Below are 22,039 nucleotides of genomic sequence, written 5' to 3' on the forward strand. Positions count from 1 at the left end.
GTGTGTCATCATACTTTGGTTTGCGCATACTATGTTGTTTTGTGTGTTTGTATGAATTTGATACATGGTGCACATATAACTGCTATGAATATGTATAAGTCGTGTTCGATGCATACTGTGGATGCTATATATATTGTTTTGTCATATGATGAACTCATTTATTCTTGTATAGAAGAATGCATGCGAATGTTATAAATTGTTTTGAACTTGTATGTCTTGTTTACTTGAGAAATATATGTATATGATGTACGGTAGGATGGTCAATGAGATTTTGACCAACCCTTACACAATTATATCTAAGGTGTTATATCGATTCATATGATGAAAAATGCATATGACTTTTATCGTGTGTGCAAATCTTGAACTACGTAGGAGTTATGTATGTTGAGGTTTAGTTGCTTCGTATTATGAAATATGCATTTTCACGTATGCATGTATAAAACTCATATTTTGTTTATGCATGATTCGAGGTTCAATTTACGAAGTGCAATGTTCTTTGTGGCGATGATATGATGCGTAGAATAATATGCTTATGTATGATATAATTTAAATACCACATAAAATGAAATTATGAATGCATGAAATAAATGTTTAAGTTCAATAGTGAACTTTGGTTCATGATGCCTTATTGGTTAAATGTGTAATTTTATAATTTTAATGTCATATGAAGTGATATATGATCTGATGCTTTGATTGTATATATGCTTATGCCCGTGTTGATGGCTATCGACCTTGAGAGTGGTCAATTGTATTGATGCATGTATCACAATAATTTTCATTGGATAAGGTACCCGTTGAAGAACTGTTCCCAAAGGATTCTCTGTTTGGGTTTGCATGACCAGATCAGGTAATCCGACTAGAGCGGTAAGTCTCGGTGAGGAAGTGCATTGTCCAAGAGCGGCTAGTTCGCGAAGACAGTATATTCCTATGAGGAAGTGCATTGTCCAAGATCAGACAGACCATCTGTCTAGGGCGGTAACTCCTTGTGAGGTTGTACATTTTCCAGACTAGATGATCTGGTGTGGATTTTGTAAATCTTTATTATAAATAAATGAAATGTTATGATGAATTGTGATTGTCTTCTTAGTTGATTGAGATAGCCAGTTATAAATCTATAGATTTGGCTTTTCTATTATAGCATGATTATATATTAAACTCAGATATGATAATCAAATCCTTATTGATTTTAGATCTTGATATGAGGTTCTGATTGTTACGCTTATATTAGCGTATAGGTGAATGACACTTCACGCTTACAAATAATTAGTTTTGACTTATTAGGTAAATGATACATCACACCTATATAGTTTCATTGCAAATGATTGCATTATGATTGTCTGAGTAAATATATCACACCTATGTATCATGATTGATGTGTATCATGAATATTTAACTAAATTATTTATAAGGTATGTGTGTGTGTTTCACGTTGGAACGGTCAAATGTGATTTTACTTGTTTATAAGAATTATGAATGTATATGAAAATGATGCAATGATCTGAATGTCTTAGATGTATATATATATATATATATATATATATATATATATATATATATATATATATATGCGATGACTTGTATGACTTGACGATTGATGACTAATATATCTTTACCTTTAAATGCTTGATATATTTTTTTTAAGTTTGAGTTTAGGTTGCTTTACCAGACTTTAGCGAGTTTGACCCCGTTTTATGGGAGACAAGTAATGCAGGCAAAGTATGATGAGTAGTTGGAGCGAAGGGTTGGTCGAGTTGCCTCCTCAAGGGTCCACTCTTACCTTGTGATCTTGGTATTCATGATCTTTTTGTTTTAAGTACTTGATCATGTAGAGAATGAAGTATTTTTTCATACTCTGATTTGAAATGAAATTAAAACTCTTCATATTTCATTCTTATATTATACGTAGTTTGAAATGTGTATATCCCGTACATTTTGATTTGATTGTTATCTTCCGTGTAACCACACCCAAAGTCTTAACCGTTTTTAAAAATCGTTTTCGTATTATAAGATCTGATTTACTTATACTTATAAAAAAAAATTGGTCTCAAAATTTCAATATTTGAACTATAATTAAGGTTAAAAAATTTTGGGGCGCTACATAGGGTGTGATCCATGATATATTCCATGGATTTGTATACTTTTCTCAAAAAATTATCAAATATGTGCATTGGTCAATGCTTACATTTTCCAGTATTAGTTGTTCATGGAGTTCCACAAAGTTCTTCCTCAGTCCAATATGAATCATGAACACGTGAAGTGAGTCACAAACTTAAAAAACAACTCAAAATACACCACATTCAAGAGATGAAACATGAAGACACACCGGCAAACCAACATTCATCACAGTAGACAATCCAGAAATGTGATTTGAAAAGATTATGAAGATAGCACATGTAAAAGGAGGTAATTTGTTATTCATGCATCTTACTAGAAGAATTATTAACTCACTATATTTTGTAGTTATCAATGTACTCTTCATCCACAGAATATGAGTGAAAAGATGCAAGTCCAAGTTGAAGGCTGAGGTTAGTTTTTGCTAAATTATTAGATTGTTCAAATTAAGATATTGTTGATGAAAGTGGTGCTATGTTTCTTCAAAGCGGGAGCGTTCGGTGCAGGTGATGGAAGCTTATGTCATTGTGGTCACTGCTATACGTGGTAATCTAACTTTCCTTTGAAACAACACTAAATGAAGTACAACTTGATGTTATTCCTCTTTTTGCTTCTAATTCTATGGTTGAGTGCAAGCACTGGACCAGGTAGGGGATAAGTGGCATGGATATTGAAGTGATTCTTGTTTTGGTCACTGTCTAGAAGCATTCAGTGGTAGAATGGGCAGTGAAAACCTGATGTTACATGTTGATGCCTTGTCAGTTGATCATTTATCTATTTGTGCACCACTCTTATATGTTTCTTGTTTTTTTATGTCAAGTTTATTGGTTCAATTGAAGGATTGTCCAAAGCATCCAAGGAGTTGATAATGGAGAACACTGACCTTTCAGCTGAGAAAGCATCCAAGGTTGTATGGAGTTACAAATACTGGCCAGCATGAGTATGAAGTTGATCTACCCCCAAATGGATTAAATCCATCTGTACATAGACCGAGTCTAACATTTCACACTTCCATTGCAAAGTTCTGATGAGTACGATCAAAGTGCTTCCAAGCTTCAGCGTCAACAGGATGCGTGATCTTGTTTTCATCGTGTCGAACTTTATTTGCATGCCATCTCATGTGTTTAGCTGTCCTTGAAGACATATACAATCGCTGCAATCTAGGAGTGATAGGAAAGTAGCGGAGCAACTTGTATGAAACTTCCTTTGATCTCGTGCTACCATTGCCTCTGTTTTTTGGCTTGAACCGAGGATGCCCACATGATTGGCATGATATGTTGTTTTTCTGCTCATTGAAATACAACATACAGTGATTTGGACAAGCATCAATCTTTTTGTAACCCATACCTAGAGCGTTGACCATAACTTTCGCACGATAGAAATTTTGTGACAATTTATCATCTTTGGGCAACATACTCTTCACAATCATGCACAAACGGTCAAAACATGATTGACTCAAATTATACTCGGACTTCAAATTCATTAGTTGAAGAACTGCAGACAAGATAGTGTGACTCTCACAACCGTTCCAAAGTGGCTCATCAGCATCTCTAAGTAAATCATAAAATCTACTAGCTGCATCATTTGGTGATTCTTCATCTACGGCAGTTCTTACATCACTAGAACTCATAGCAGAACCCAGTTCTGTTCCTGCGGCATCAAATATCAAATTTGTATATGGATTATCGTGCACCACATTCACCCGTGCATCAAAATCGTTTCTAAATTCTTCTCCATGAAACGTCCAGTTTTGATAATCACTCACAAAACCCTTCCTGTATAGGTGATGTCTAACGCCATGAGGTTCTACAAATCGATTATTCTTACAAATCTTGCAGGGACACCTAATCCGACCTGTGTGATCCACTGTAGTGACACTTGCCGTTGCAAATTCAATAAAATTGTCAACACCATCTATATATTCATGCGATAACTCATTGTCCACTATCCTACGGTACATCCATTCACGGTTTGCAGTCATTTTCTTATGATGTTACGAATAATAGCCTAACGAATTAAAAGAGAACAATCAGAATGCTACGATGAAGAACATATCAAATTTATCATGCAATATATGATGTCATACAATAACAAGAATTTTGATGCATGCATTGATAACTTAATATTTTCATGTACAAACTATTCATGACACGATACAATCATTTGAAATGAAACATGCTTTCATTATACAATTTCACATGGAAGTCATAATCAAATTGAAAGTTGCATGCAAGCATGGATACAATTACATCAAACATTGCAATACATCGTAATCATTCATATCAAACAAATGACAAACATGTACCTGCAGCAAACACACTTCAATATCTCACTAACTACTACCATGCCTAGCATGGACTCCGTACTCCAAAAATAAGAACACTTCAATATTCATACATTAAAATCATGCTCAGCATGATCTCCGAACTCCAACGAAGCAACCCTAAATATCAATAACTAAGTGAGTGTGTGAACAATAAAGTGTTACATCTAATAAATTAAATAACATGTGATACAATTGCATCACTTACTCACCACGGGTATTAACCGATTTGCATTGTTTTTGACACTTACTTACCACAGGTGGCTGAGCACGAGCTGGTTCCATTGAAAAATCTGCACAAAAAAACATTGTTTTAAAATGAAGTCACCACGAAAAAAAAAACTGTTCTGGCAAGGGGTCGACTCCCCTGCTGTTCTGGTAGGGGGTCGACCCCCTTACAGAACATAGGGGGTTAACCCCCTTACGGAACGTAGGGAGTTAACTGACCCCCTGTTCGAGCAGGGGGTCGACCCCCAGCCTTTCCGCCAGTGAGTCGACCCCCTGCCGGAACAGCAGGGGGTCGCCCCCCTGCCTGAGCAGGAAAGGCTTGACCCCCTGCCTGTTACGGCAAGGGGGTTAACCCCCTGCCGGGGTCGACCCCCTGCCCGGGTCGACCCCCTGCCGGAAATGCAGGGGGCAAGGGTCCCCTGCCGGAAAACGCGAAGGTTAACCCCCTGCGTGAAAACGGGGGTTAACCCTCTACCGGAAAACGCAGGGGGTTAACCCCCTGCGTGAAAACGGGGGTTAACCCCCTGCTGAAAACGGCAGGGGGTTAACCCCCTGCGTGAACCGGGAGGGGGTTAACCCCCTGCGTGAAAACGGGGGTTGACCCCCTGCCGGAAATGGCAGGGGTCGACCCTATGCGTTTCTGGTAGGGGGTGAACCCCCTGTGCCGAAAAACGCGCGGGGGGGGGGGGGGGGGGGGGGGTCCTTTACCTTTCTCTAGGCGACGAGGCCGGCAGACGGTGGGACCGGCGAACGGCGGGAGCGGCACACGGCGGGAGCGACACACGGCGGGAGCAGCGAAAGAAGAAAAGGAAAAGCTGCCTGGGATTAGGGTTATTCGAAAGTTAGCGACGGATTCATTTCGTCGCTAAGCCAACGTAAATCAAATTTATGAAAATAGCAACGGACGATATTCCGTCGCCACTTCTGTCGCTACTTAACGACGGACTAGATTCCGTCGCTAATTTCGTCGGTAAATAGTGCGACCGTAACGACAGAACAGTACGTCGCAACATTCGTCGCTACTTAGCGATGGACTGGGCGACGGACTATATTCCGTCGCTATTTTCGTAAGCTTGATTAATTATAGCGACGGATTTTTGTCGCTCGCTAATCCGTCTCTAAGTAGCGACAGAAAGATTCTGTCGCTAACGTCTGTCGCTAACAACGTATTTTCTTGTAGTGAGATGTAATTGAAAGGTTTTTTAAAGACCTCAAATATTATCTTTGATGTCATCATTTTCTGCAGAATTGAAAAGTTGAAAAGTCAGTTTGGACATTTCTATGTTGCTCTGTATTAAGAGCAGAGGCCATTTCTTTATATTGACAATATATTGAAAGGGAATACATCATAAAAGTTTTTACTGGCACACTCTTAAATTGCGCCAGTAAACACTTTTTCACAGCCTTTTGACACCCTGAAGGACTTTTAGTGACTCAGTTTCTGCGCCATAAAAAATATTTACTGGCGCAGACCTACGTCAGTGAAAGTTTTTCCAATTTCGTTTCAGATTTTTGCTGGCGTAGAACTACCCCAGTGTTATATTTTTGCTGGCACAGAACTGTGCCAGTAAAAGTTCTTGTGAAAGATTAAATGAGAATTTTCAATGAGGTTTGTGGTTGCCCGAAATAGGAGCCCACCACAAACCTCTTTAGGGATACCGAGGTGGATCCTCCACAGTATAATTTTTTCTTTTGTACCGATTAGGGTTTTGTGCTTTGTCATATATATAACCACCTCTTTTGAGAGTTTCAGGTGTATTGGGTGTTAGGGTTTTGAGAGCTCTATATCTCGCCTATGTATTTTGTAGCATTTTGCTAATTAATGGATTTTTACTCATCTTTCGCCTATGGACATAGGTCTATGTACTGAACTGCGTAAATCTTGTGTCTTCTCTTGTTTTCTTTATTCTCGCTATCTTGTGGTTTGGGTTGTTTTAATTAAGCTTTTTCATAACATTTTCATAGTTTATTGGGTAGACATTTAGTATTTTTCATACTTCAATGTGCTTTTTGTGAGATAAAAATTAACATTTAGCTACAAGGGCTTTGTTTGTCTGGTAGGGGCGACTAGTGAATGCCACTAAGTTGACAAGTTCAAAACTCATACATGCACATCCTTTGTTGTAAGGCCAAAGGTTTATGTACTTACTGGTGGGCAAGATGGGACTAAGGTTCTATGCTAATGAAGTATACATCCCTCAAAAAAAAGAAAAACAGCTTGCACTAAAACATGACCATAATATATTCGATTTTTTTTATTAAATCAATTTTATTTAAAGCATGTTTTCAGTAAATAATCAATGATAAACACATCTACCAGGTTGTTAAACCATGATGTTCGTATAAAAATGGGAAAATTGGGAAGAGGCATATATTCAGTATTTGCTGGAACATAGCGATAAAAGCAAGGCTGCCTCTTGGTTCACAAAAGGCATGGTCTAATTAAGGCTTCATAAATGTAGACAATTTGGACCCCCTGAGGGCTCCACTCATTCGATAGGGGCGACTTATAAATGTCAGCAAGCTGAAGGTTGTTATGCAACTGGTTCTAGGGTTTGATCCGACCCAGTACCTTGGCCGATCGAGGCAGGCTGGATGTATTCGACATTGTAATAAAGGTTCTCACAATGGATTTGGGCCCAAGGCCTGATGGAAGGCAATCATGCGCTTAATGCACAAATTTTGTGCCATGTGATTGCACCGTATCAGGACTCTTGAGGTGAAAAGATGCAATATGATTGCACAAATATTTGTGCATTAAGCACCTGACCACCCCCATCTTAGGGACAGGCCTGTCAGTTGTGGGGCCCAAGGCCTGATGGAAGGCAATCATGTGCTTAATTTACAAAATTTGTGTCATGTGATTACACCCGGTCCGGACTATGCTTTGAGGATGTTTGATACTATATTAAAAAACAATCCAAATTGTATGACCACATTAATTGATGGTCACTCAACTAGCATTGACTCGGATGCTGAGCTCAAGGGCTCAGATATTACAAAGTTACAACTCCAATAAATAGCAAAGAAACTAGCTCAGAAAGGCTCCATTCATCTGGTAGAGATGACTTGTGAATGTCACCAAGTTGACAGCACATCACCAGTTCAAAACCCTGGGGTGGCGTCCCTTGCTGCAAGATCGAAGTTGGGTGTACTTAGGGATGCACACGAGTCGATCTTTAGCTGGCTCGGCTTGGCTTGAGTAGAAAACCTGGTTGTTCAAGCTCAGCTGGAACTCGGGCTGAGCTTGAACAACCTTTGTCAGGGATCAGATCGAGCTGAATACCTTTAATTTAAAAAAAAAAATGAAATTTGTGTAAAGTGCTTTTTGAAACTGAGGAAAACTGTGAGGTTTGAATCCATTCACTTCCAAAGACGACCAATGACTTATTCCCGAAGACCTCTTTTTGTGACTATATTATGAACAAAATATTTACATATATAAAATCTAATTTTTTATATAACTATATGAGGCAAGCTTAATTGGACTTGCCGAGCTTATTCAAGCTGAACTGTTCAAGCTCGGCTCATTTACCTATACCGAGCTTGAATCCTCGGTCAAGCCCAGCTCATTTATTTTTTCAAATGAGTTTGAGCCGAGCTTAAACGGGTTGAGCCCGAGAGAGCCCAAGCTAGCTTGGCTCATTGTGCATCCCTAGGTGTACTCGCTAGTGGGCAGAGGGAACCTCAATGGTTTTACCAATCAAAGGCCAGCCAACGTGTGATGGTAGGAGATGGGTTTTTTTTTCTTTGGATTAACAAAAAAAAAAGTAGCAAAGAAACTTGCTACCCAAAATTTATCAATAGGCATGATTACACAGCCTACCATTTAGGCTCACAATTGGAGGTGTCAACAGGTTAGGTTTGACCCGGACCAAATCTTATAGGGTCAAGGTATGGACCTCTAACTGTAGGTCCGATTTTAAATCGGGTCGAGTCCATTAAGATCCACTAAAAATTTGGTTCGGGGTCTAGTAGACTAAAAATATAAATAATCAGACCCTAATAATTACAAATAAGCGGGTTTGGATTGCATTAAAAGAACTAGATTGAAACTAGGTCCAGATCAGGTCTTATTTTTTTTTTGATGAAGAACCTTCGCCGAAGCAAGGAAAACCCCGGGTGGGACCCCACAACCATCTTGCCTTACGTGACCCACCAATGAAAGCTATGGACACCCCATGCATCAGTGGGGTTTGATCCAGTGCCTTCATTTCAGCACCCTCACAACTAGCCCACTGACCATGCAAGCGACTCTCGTGTGGTGGTGATCCGGTCTTCATTATTGTTTACTTTGCATATGACTAGTTGGTAGAGTGTAGCATGCATTTGACAAGTCAATAGCTGGCCACTCAAGCTTTGGCTCACCTCTCTTCCCTCATCAGTTGTGAAGGGTAGTAGTAGGAGGAGGAAGAGGGGAGTTGGGGGAAGCTGCAAGATAGAACATGGGAAGGGGTGGCGCTACGGGAAAAGTTGGGCAACTCACTCTAAGACCACTATCTCTTCCCGGTGAGATCTTACTCCACGAAGTCCTCCAATGATTCTTGTGGCACCGAGAAAGAAGCAAACGGAGAATGGAGCAAAAAAAAAGCCACATTTATTGTCGTCGATGGACAACGATTGCACTAGATTCAGACCATCTTAGAGTGAGGAGGAAAAGGGTATATGTAATTAATAGCTGAAGATGATGGGAGTTGTGATGATGACACTACAAGGATGAGGGTCAATAGTGGTGATTCTTTAACACGAGAAAGAAACTCGCCTCTATTGATTGTGCAATAATGATGAGAGTTTTTTCCTACTAAATGATATGTAATAGTGGCGACATAAATATCACACTGTTATTACTCTACTACAGTCATAATCTCGTTGTTATTGCCTAATTAATAACGACGAGCTAGACCTGGCCTTGCCTCTGTACACATCTCACCGTTAAAGATAGAACTATAACGACGATCTCTAGATGTTACCGTTAAAGATATGTTTATAACAATGAAATTATCTGGACGTTAAATATTGCCGTTAAAAAACTTTATTGCCTATATTTAACGAGCAAAGGATCATGATGTTATAGATCAATAACGGTGAGCTCTGAATTTGGCCATTATAGGGTTTTACTCTATAATGGCGATAGTTATGTCATTGTTAATTATCAAATCGTATTTAAAAAGAGATTGATGGGCCATTCTCTCTCTCTCTCTCTCTCTCTCTCTCTCTCTCTCTCTCTCTCTCCAATCAACGTTGATCGGAAAGACCTCTCTCTGCGATCACTACTAACGGTCAGTGATGCTCGTTAACTCCCTTTGCTATAACACCCACACCCTCTGAATTTAGCCCAAACAGAGGGACCTCTCTCTCATCGGATCGACTTTGCGAAGGGTGCCTCTTTCAAATTGGTGAAGGTAGTCACTTTGGTCGAGATGTCAAGCTTTTGGCATTGATAAATCTCTCTCTCTCTCTCTTTGCCCTTCCTCCATCTGCACCCTCATCCCCCTCTCTCTCTCTACGCCCTTCTATTCTTTCTCCATCTACACCCAAACCTGTAATTTTAGGTGTGTAATTTTTTGTCTTTTTGATGAATGTATTCTTGAGTAGCATTTTTCTGCTCGTTAGGCATTGTGTGATTTATTTTGTAAAATTTTTTGGGGAGGTAATAGGGGTTAGGGATTTTTCAACTATAATTGTTCAACCCCACCGGTGACCAAAGCATAAGATATGGTCCTTTCTAGAATGTGGTATTATTGTATGTTTCCTTTTAATGATTAGTACAAATATTCAAAAGTATAAGATTAGATCCTTATTTTCTACCCTATGAAAAATGAATAATAGTTGCATTGTCTAGTGACTAGGTCTTCTAATGAATAGAGCATTAATGTTTAGTAAGATTACGATAATCTTACTATCTTTTTGCGAAGTTCTACTACCATTTCTAATCTCTAATAAAATAGTGTTTTTCTTGGGTGGACATTTCAACAAAGTCGTCTTATTTAGAAGCTTGTCTTGGTTTATTGGTTATTAGTGTCTAAATCATTCTCTTTTTAAATCTTCAGTACCATGTGCTAGGCATATGTTATGTTGATATAGTTCTTGGCAAATATGTGTAGCTTCCAACAATTTCAAGGTGTTGTTGAACATCAAGGTATCAAACATATAGGTAAATGCCAATTAGCGTGTATTGTCTTTCTGAATCAAGGCATGATTTTGTTGCCGCTCTTTTTGGTTTTGTAGCATAGGTTCTAATTCTGACAAAAAATAGAGCATGATGTTAAACTATGAGTTTCATATGTTTTGTGGGTCATGATTGAATTCCTTCTCTTCATGTGTGAAGAGTAGAGCAAAGAAATTAGTTGCTTGCCTGTCTTCCATTATGAATCATCGTCCTTTGAATTTTAGTCTTTTTCTATTGGTTGCTGAGCAGTTGTCTAAACATGTATAGTTTAAGAGATTTTTTACTTTCCTTTACACAAAGGGGAAGCTTGCCTATCTAGTTTGCAACGTAGATATAGTTTTAGATAGCTTGAAGTTTGGCAAGAAGACATATTACATGACACACACTGTCAATTCTTACCAGAAGATTACCCATGACATCATAAAAAAAAAGTGTTCGACAGTAAAGTGGATCTTAGAGGGCTACCAAATGAATTATTTGGATTTGTAACTTACATGGGCACAAACCGACAATGAGTGCATTCTATAAACGATGGTAAATTTCTTATTCCCTAAGTTTTGATTTCTAAACTCTTTGCTACAATTAAATTTTGATTTATGTGAATTGTAAAAGTGTATATGTTTGTTACAGGCTTAAAGAGGATGCAGGGAGTGAAAGGGGTTTGTATTTGAAGTGTATTTGTTGCAGGTTTGGAGATGATGTAGTGTGTTTGAAGTTGAATGTTTGAGGATGTATGTTTGAAGTGTATATTTAAAGTGTATTTATTTTTGCTGAATGTATGTTTCAATTGCTATTTTCAGTATATTTTAAGTTTTTGTTAAAGTGTATATTTGAAGTGTATTGAAAGTGTATTATTTGAAGTGTAAATATAAATGTAAAAAAAAAACTAATTTTTAGTTTTAAATTTATAGGTTTATAGCCTATAACAATGACATTCATTTGTAGCAAAGCAGAAGACACTTTTGTAAGTAACTCGCACTTTATAGTGTATATGTTTTGATTACTAAACTCTTTATTACAATTGCTATAGTTAAATTTTGATTTATGTGAATTGTAGAAGTGTGCATATTTTTTGCAGGCTCGGAGATAATGTACAGAGTGTAAGGTTTTTTTATTTGAAGTGTATATGTTGTAGGCTTGAAAAAGATATATTGGGTTTGAAGTTGAATGTTTGAGAATGTATATTTGAAGTGTATTTGAAGTTTTTGTTGAATGTATGTTTCAGTTGCTAATTTCAGTATATTAAAGTTTTTGTTGAAGTATATATTTGAAGTGTAAATGTAAAAAAAAATTTACAACTAATTTTCATTTATAAATTTGCAGGTTTATAGCATGTAACAACAAGATTCCTATTTTACAATTATAGGTGAGATCCCTCTCGCATCGTTATAAGATGGTTATAACGATGAGTTACTTCTTTCTGTTATAGCCTGCAAAGGAGAGTTACTATTCGTCGTTTTAGGATATAGCGGCGAGACATGAATAGTGTAACCTATAGGGAGCCTATAATGGCGAGCCATAGATCTCATTGTTAAAACAACCTCGCCATTATAGGCTACCTCATTGCTATTAGTGTTTCCAGTTTCGATGAGTAATCTTGCTGGTGTTGAATAAACTTTATTGATGACCTATAAATGTTGTCGTTATTGGTCAACAAAGGTCATTTCTTTATGATGACTTATGCGCGAGAATTTTTTCCTTTATAATCTAATAGCGGCAAGAAATAGAACAATAGTGGGGAGAAAAATCATCACTATTGACCTTCATCCTATAGTGTGATGATGTTGATGGTGAAGGTGGTAGGAAGAGGAATAAGGGGAGGAAGGTGGCAAGAATAGGAAGTTGGTAGGAAGATGATTCATGAGCTTTTATTTCATGACGAAAGAAAAATCTTGAGTCAGTTTATCATCATTTTGCAACGAGCAACAGAACATGGGAAGTATCAAAGACCAAAAGTCTTTGTGTAGGTTAGTGTTTGAACATTGATTGCATTCACTATTGTCGCCGGAAGAGCATCATCCATCCGGCTTTCGCTCTCTATATGTGTTATTTCTAAGGATCTCTCTATCAACATAAAAAATGTGTTCACTAATCAAAACATGTTGGTCACAAATATAATTGTAATTCTATGAAGTAGTCTTATGAATAAAAAAGAACTATACTAATAAAAAAATTAGAAAAGGGAACTTGTACTTTTGAGTTATGACTCTCTCACTATCATTTTTTATGTTGCAACAAACTAATATTAATAAGTGATATTAATGTTTATAAATTAAAACAATATAAAATTCTTGCTTAAAAGCTTTTTTAGAAGTCTTTGTATTACAAAATAATTTATTCAATATTTTTTCTTACTAAAGTGTGACATTCGTAATAATTTCTTGAAGGATGTCTTTGAACTTTGAATGCCTTGGATCTCAGATCTGATAATCTAAGCTAGCATGGGGCTTCGCGGGCCACACACCAGAGATATGAGACATTCAAACGACCAAACGGTTGATCTCAAGTCCTATCACTTTAGTGATTTGAAATCCTTGAAATAATGGTTGATGGAGAGAGATCCTTGGAGCTCTAATTCGACCCCTACGATTTGGACTAGAGATCCAAGGATCTCTAATCCGGTCAGACGCACCCTAAAATTGCACCACGTGAGCTTTGTAAGATGAGATTTTGCATTTTTTACATTGAATTTCTTGTGTATAAGTTATACTATACAATTTAGTCTTTGATCATTCATTTTGATTTATTTCAATCTCTCAACTAATTTTGTTTAGGAAAGTCTCAATTAATTTATTATAAGAGAATTTGTGTGGCCTCAAGTAAAAGTTTACTTACAATATTAATTTCATTATTATTATAAATTAAATATTTTTCCACGAGATCCTGTGATCCACCTAATAACCAACTCATAAGTCACAATTAATTGATTTATGTGAATTGCAAAAGTATATATGTTTATTGCAGGCTTGGAAAGGATGTAGGGGGTAGGGATTTGTATTTAAAATATTTTTGTTGTTGGTTTGGAGAGGATATAGTGTGTTTGAAGTTGAATATTTGAGGATGTATGTTTGAAGTATATATTTAAAGTGTATTTGTTTTTGTTGAATGTATATTTCAGTTTCTAATTTAAAGTGTATTGAAAGTGTATTATTTGAAGCATAAATCTGAATGTAAAAAAAAATTAAACTAATTTTTAATTTTAAATTTATAGGTTTATAGCCTATAATGGTGACATTCATCTGTAGCAAAGTAGAAGACACCTTTGTAAGTAACTCACACTTTGTAATGTATATGTTTTGATTACTAAACTCTTTATTATAAATGCTACAATTAAATTTTGATTTATGTAAATTGTAGAAGTGTATTTGAAGTGTGTTTATTGCAGGCTTGAAGAGGATAGATTGGGTTTAAAGTTGAATGTTCGAGGATGTGTATTTGAAGTTTTTGTTGAATATATATATTTCAGTTGCTAATTTCAATATATTTGTAGTTTTTGTTGAAGTGTATGTATTTAAAGTGTAAATATAAATGTAAAAAAAATTTACAACGAAATTTCAGTTTTAAATTTGTAGGTTTATAGCCTATAACGACAACATTCCTGTTTCACCATTATAGGTGATATCTCTCTCTCTCTCGGCGTTATAGGATGGCTATAACGGTGAGTTAATTCTCTTTGTTATAGCCTACAAAGGCGAGTTAATAATTACCGTTATAGGATATAGCAGCGAGACAAGAATGTTATAACCTATAGGTAGCCTATAACGGTGAACCATAGATCTTGCCGTTATAGGGTATCTCACCATTATAGCTAGGCTACGTCACTGCTATTAGTGTTTCTAGTTTCGATGAGTAATCTCGTTGGTGTTGGGTTATCTTCTATAAATGTTATTGTTGTTGGTCAACAAAGGTTATTTCTTTACGATGACTTATCGGCAAAAATTCTCGCTATTATAGTCCAACAACGATAAGAAATAGAACAATAGCAACGAGAAAAATTGCCACTATTGACCTTCATTCTTGTAGTATGATGATGTTGATGGTGGTGAAGGTGGTAGGAAAAAGAATGGGGGGTGGTGTGTGGGGTGGGGGGGAGGGGGGACGTGGTAGGAAGAAGATTCATGAGCTTTTATTTCATGACGAAAGAAAAATCTTGAGTCAGTTTATCATCCCTTCACGACGAGCAACAAAACATGGGAAGTATCAGAAACCAAAAATATTTGTGTAGGTTAGTGTTTGATTCATTGCATTCACTATTGTCACACGAAGAGCATCATCCATTCGGCTTTCACTCTTTATGTATTATTTGCACGGATCTCTTTCCATCAACATAAAAAATGTGCTCACTAATCAAAACATGTAGATCACAAATATAATTATAATTCAATAAAGTTAATATCATGAAAGAAAAAAAAAAACTAGACTAATAAAAAAATTAGAAAAAGGAACTTGTACTTTTGAGTTATGACTCTCTCTCTATCATTTTTTATGTTGCACCAAACTAATATTAATATGTGATATTAATGTTTATAAATAAAAATAGTATAAAATTCTTGCTTAAAAGCTTTTTTTTAGAAGTCTTTGTTACAAAATAATTTATTCAATAATTTTTCTTACTAAAGTGTGACATTCCTAATAATTTCTTTAAGGGTGTCTTTGAACTTTGAATGCCTTGGATCTCAGATCTGATGACCTAAGCTAGCATGGGGCTTCGCGGGCCACACACCAGAGATCTGAGACATTCAAACGGCCAAACGGTTGATCTCAAGTCCTATCACTTCAGTGATTTGAAATCTCTGAAATAATGGTTGATGGAGAGAGATCCTTGGAGCTCTAATTCGACCCCTACGGTTTGGACTAGAGATCCAAGGACCTCTGATCCGGTCAGGCGCATCCTAAAATTGCACCACTTGAGCTTTGTAAGATGAGATATTGCATTTTTCACAATGAATTCCTTGTGGATAAGTTATACTATACAATTTAGTCTTTGCTCATTTATTTTGATTTATTCCAATGTCTCAATTAATTTTTTTAGGAAAGTCTCAATTAATTTATTATAAGAGATTTTGTGTGGCCTCAAGTATAAGTTTACTTATAATATTAATTTCATTAATATTATAAATTAAATATTTTTCCACGAGAACTTCTGTGATCCACCAAAGGGGCAACTCATAAAGTCACCAAGTTGAATTATTCAACAGATGTCAATGGCATGCAGTCATAAATGTGCAAACGCATCCCTTGTTGCAGCTGGCGAGGCTGAAACATGGTGGCACTCCTTGATGAGCAAGAAAGGTGTAGGGTTTTATGCTAGACTGCTAGTGAGCTCGAATAGTAAAGGTGACCTAGGTTTCATATTTCCTTAATTATGAAAATAAATTCTTAGTTTTCAGATCTATTATTAACTGAATTGTTATGATGCAAGTTGTTGTGACTAAAAGTGACATTATAGATGTATTCAACAATATCGATTTGCGCAGAATTATTTCATTGATTATGCTTTTTTTTATTGAAAATATGTTTATATGAGTTGAAAATTTTTTAAATGTTTACAACCATCAATGTTTTGATAATCTAAAAACATACATGTTGGAATCCAATTATTCAAAGTTCAATCCACATAAATGATTTTTTTCATTTTTTCATTTTTTTATGGAATTTTGAACCCATAGATGTGCTCAACATGGTTGATTTGCAATTCTAATTCTACTTGTCAAGGTTTAGTAATTTTTACAACTTTATAAAGGAACATGTAATGTCGATTTCAATCATTTATAAATTTTTATAGTGGAAAGAAGTTCAAAACTCAACCATAAATAGTTTATAAGACTTTATATGCTAAAAATTATTTTATTTGATATTTAATAAATTGATTAATATAAAAAATAGTGCTTTATTTAATTTGTTTTTGTTACTTATTTGCTGCTAATATGAATTAACTAGTCAAATTAGTCAAATCATTTGAATTTTGAAAATTTGTAAATGAGATTCTATATGTAATACCTTCACATATTTTTTTGTATATTAATTTGAGACGTTACATTTTCTTCAGCTTTATAATTTTGTATCTTAGTAGTATATTATTTTTTTAATAAGTAATATTAACCTCTTTAGGTCCGTATTTTACAGTTTAATTAAATACATACAAAGTATAATGTCTCTAGATTTTCAGATTTTTAAAATATTTTTTGTTTGGTCAGGCAATCAAATAAAAGCGTTAATGATTGTGATAAGTCAGGGGTAACCACTTGGGTTTTTGCTTTTGTTGTTTTAGTTGGAGTATGGTGTTTACCATTTCACATGAATACTTTTGCACCTTTTTACACATTGTCTTTTCAGCTAAAAAAAATATTTCAAGTTCAATTGCCAAATCTCTAGCCATGGACACTTTTTTTTAATGGTTAGGTAAATGCTTTACAAAAAAAAAACGTTGTCTTTTAAGATCAGAAAATTTTCATTTCATAATGAATTGTTATATTTGTTGGGATTGCCAAACAATAGAAAAATGAGAAAATAATTAACTATATGATTAATAAATAATTTTCCCAAAATAAAATTATACGCATAATCAATTGTAGCACATATAATCTTTTCTTAGCTATTGTGCTAGATTATTAATATTTAGTATATTATGTTTGAGCTAATGAATTTGGACTATTGTTAAATCATTTGAATATTAAAATTTACAAATGTGATTCTATAAATTTACAGATTTTTATAGAATAGTATTAACCGTTACATTTTCAAAAACTTTATAATTTTGTAATCTAGTAGTTCATAACATTTTCACTAAATGAAATTAACTTATAGAACTCCATATCTTATAGTTTAATTTACAATCTTAGAAAGTTAAATGGTTTTAGATTTTAAGAGCTTTATGATTTGCTTCTTTGTAAAGAATCAAAATACAAATATATTATACTTTTAACATGTATAACAATTGATTGTGGTGACCTATTGTTAGCCAATTGAAATTTTATTCAAGTTACCTTAGTTCAAACCTCATTGTAACATAAAAAAGTTATCATTTTTCTAACCTATTTTTCAATTTTAAGTTTTTTATACTAGATGAATTGTCAAATCTCAAAAAAGACAAACCAGAAAGAAGAAGATTAGAAGAATCAACTATTATATGAAGGGAAGAGAGACCGGATTTTGAAGTTCACCAAGATTTTTCAGCCCTGCTTGGGCTTTCTGTATTTCCTACATGATGATAGGGTTTGGGCTGAACACACGATTTTCAATATGGGAAAATAGTATTTTATATTGACTTTACAATTGAAATTACATCATAACTAAAATACCCTCAATTACATAAAATACAAAGGTATATTCTTTCTCGTTCCCAAAAGAAGGTTGAGAAGGAGTGGTAAATGCCCCATTGTCGTCGCCGCTGGATCTCATTTAGATCCAATTGCTAAAAACGTTAGGTTTGGTCAGGCACCGTTTTGGATAGGCACCTACCCATTACGCTATATATTTGACACAATGCACCATATTTTAATGCAGTATGGTTTGTTTAGTGAAAAACGTGCTATCTTACAATGCAACATTATAGCTAGGTTTTTCAAGGGCTTAAAAAATCAAAATCTCACAATGCACCAAAACATCAACACATAGAAATCACATAATCCATGATTTTATCCCTAAACAAACAAACCATGCAGATCTAGGAATCAGATTGACTACACAAAACTTGCACCTGAGATTTCTAACTAGATAGTATCGTACAATCGAGTGTAGAAGATATATGCCCTGTTTTAACCACTTGTACTAGAACCATTCGCACCTAAAACCTTATGAAGGGCTAAAGGTACGTGCACCTACTTCGCCACCTCGTTGTACTTGTGGATCTTCTTTGCTGGTCGGTCTTTGGTCAGACACAATCGAACCTAGAATTGACTCGTTCAAATATTGGATCCATGGGTTCCTGGAGTTATATTGGGGTGCAACTTGGATATGTCCGGACTCTGCACTGCACCATGTTCTTTGCAATATTTTGGTGCATTTGAACAAATACACTGTAGACTAGTGAAACTTTTTGCATTTGGATAAGAGCTTGGCAGGATAACTGGATCGGTTTGAAATAGTAATATTACAATTCCTCTATTATTGGATATGGGTCATTCAAACCCTTTAAAATGAAGTTGATGTTGGATCCAGATTAGAACTCGCAGTTTTAGATGGTTATGTGGTCTAATATTGTAGAAAAAATTCACATGATTCTGGACCAAGGAAGAATGTGATTATATCAGATCCAATTTTCAGGATATAGATCGGATTTCTTGTATATAATTGTATCCAGAGCTGACTCTATATTTTGTGAAAATATGAGTTTAGCACTGTGAGACGGCAGACTTGTTCATCACCAACCATCTTCAAAATTGATGGCAGAGATTTGACTCATCATAAATTATGGGCCGTCGTACATTAGGTTCAACTAACTTCATCAAATGCAAAAATTAATCTACTGTGAGGTCACCAGACTTATTTTTCTGAAAGGCAAGCTGGGTTAGGCAGACCCCTACCAGATATATACAACTATATCATTGGGTTTTGAACCTGCAACGTGTCCCACTCAAGGTGACGTGCACTAGCTGCTTCTACCAGACAAGCGGAGCGCCCCTGGTAAGTCAATCCTCCCCTACTTCACCAACCTGCTTTTTGAAGCCCAAATAAAGCTAGCATTACTTGGCTCAACATTGGGTAAAAGTTGGTCACTCCATCTGGGCTTATCAATCCAACCAAGAGGCATTCATGAGCCGGAAAATGAGGTGAAAAGATCAGGTGCAATATGATTGCACTAATATTTGTGCATTAAGCACGTGATCACCCTTCATCTTGGGGACCGGGCCCGTGAGGTGTGGGGCCCAAGACCTGATGGAGGGTGATCAGGTACTTAATTAAGCAATCATATTGCACCCGATCTAGACTCGAAAATGAGACCTGCCTAGGGGTGTCCATTAGTCGGGTTTGGTTCGGACCCAGGAATCAGATCTGGCCCCGATTTTCAGGTATGGTATCGAATCTAGGCTCAGGTCTAGATCCGAGTCTAATCGGACCCACCATAAGAGAAACCATAGCCAGACTTGATAAGAACTACATGAACCAGACCCAGGCCAAAACCGGTAAAACAATATTTTTTTATCATTTTTACATTGAAAAATTATGGATCTTAATTGTAACTCAGGTCAGGCCCAGGTCTGGTATAAAATCTGACAAACTATACCTGAGTCCATGTATTAATCGGACCTTCGAGTCTGGACCCGAGTTCTTAATCAGGTCTTCTTATTTATTACCATACCCCCGGACCCTATAGGGTTTGGTATGGGTTGGGTCCCGGTAAACACTTTGACACGCTTACTGTCTAATAGTTTGTATCAAACCAAGTGGTGTTGGCCACAACCTACACATTTTGTATTAATTGTTACAACCAATGTTGTCAGTATCGGCCAATACGTAAAGTATTGCCAGAAAATCGATATGATACTGACCTGAATCGGTATGATACTGACCTGTTATCTTGAATCATGTCTGACCCGGTTAAACCTCTTCTGTGCTAGTGAGGCTGTTAGACTTATCAATTGATTGGATTGGAATTCCAGTCTGAAAGGAAACTTGGTTTCGGCATTTCTTGCTTCATTTATATCAAAACAAAGATCAGATCTTATTGCAATCCATTTTTAAGTGTACAACTGTCACAAACAAGCCTATCAGAAAAAAAAACTGTCACAAACACACAGACACAATCTGACACTCAATAAGAGAGTATGAGACACGAATCTGCAGTTTTATCAAAAAACAGGAAGCGAGGACCTAGATTTTTTTAATTGTTTAATTGATTAAGAGCAATTTTATGCATTTTAATGGTTAAAAATATATTGACCATTAAAATTATTTTTTTCCAGCGGAGAAAGCTAGGGTTAAGCATGCCCTTACCTGTTATACAACTGTACCATTGGGATTCCAATACAAGGTGACGTGCACTAACTGCTTCTACCAGATAGGCGGAGCCCCCAACCCATTGAAATTGACTATCAAAATTGTTAAAAATTGCAAAATGATGCCTAACATGTCATGTCATTTCACGTGTCGTGTTTGCATGGTTCTGTGACATAGTTGTACAATTTGGTAGTAGATTAGGATAGACCTGGGTCTTGCTCAGTTGGATCCAAGCCTGACACTTCCTGGATGCTGGGTTCTAAACCACATGAATGGTTAGAATTAGGGGTGGCAAAATCTGACCCAACCCCCTTTTTAGCCGGGTTAGGGTTTGGCTTAAACGGGTTTGTGTCGTAAATGGGTCGACTCGTCTAACTCGTTTATTAAACGGGTCATGTTAGTGTTAGGGGTATGCCAACCTGTTTGACCCGTTTAATAAAAGGGTTAGGCGGGAGGTCAACCCGTTTACACGAACCCATCAACCTGCAACCCGTTTATATATATATATATATATATCGTGTTTCTCAGACCGGTTATGGGGTTGCGGGTTAGTAGCATTGTTGTAAGACCTATTTATTGCTAATAATTATTAATAAAGTATTTACGGGGCAACTTGGGTTGCTTTATGGGGCAATGTGAGAGTATGGGAGGACGTCTTATTTTATTAATTGATTTTAAATACCCAAAAAAAAAAAGAAATTAAATTCATTGGGATTGCTTCAATGCCAGGCATGTAGCGTTAATAAATTTTAAAATGAAAAATGGTGATTTATCACATAGTGGGTCCGGAACATTGAATCCAAACCCCACAGACCCATGTCTCATTTTGACACTGTGGGGTCAGCAAAAAGCAACACTACTCTTAACCGTGTCGTGTCGGGTTACCCGTTTAATAAATGGGTCATGTTCGTGTTTGCCACATCCGACCTGTTTAATAAATGGGTTGTGTTCGTGTTGAGATATTCTGACCCGCCGACCCGACCTGATTGCCACCCCTAGTTAGAATGAGAGGGTAACTTCCAAATAATAAACCCCTTGGATCCGGCTAATGTTTACTGCTGTAATGATGCCATTAAGAGAACTTCAGAGAGATGGATAAGAGGTGTTTATCTATGCTGACCCTGCCTCTTCTGGTGGCCCCACAAATGCCTTACATTTCATTAGGACTGCAAATGGGTCAGGACAGTATTGGCCTACACTTGATCTAATTTTCAATAAGTGGTTCTCGTTTCGGATTTGGATTCAGCTCGAAACACATACCAGAATTT

This window comes from Nuphar pumila, chromosome 1 (genome assembly GCF_984573655.1).
Source record: "Nuphar pumila chromosome 1, dmNupPumi1.hap1.1, whole genome shotgun sequence".
NCBI classification, from domain to species: domain Eukaryota; kingdom Viridiplantae; phylum Streptophyta; class Magnoliopsida; order Nymphaeales; family Nymphaeaceae; genus Nuphar; species Nuphar pumila.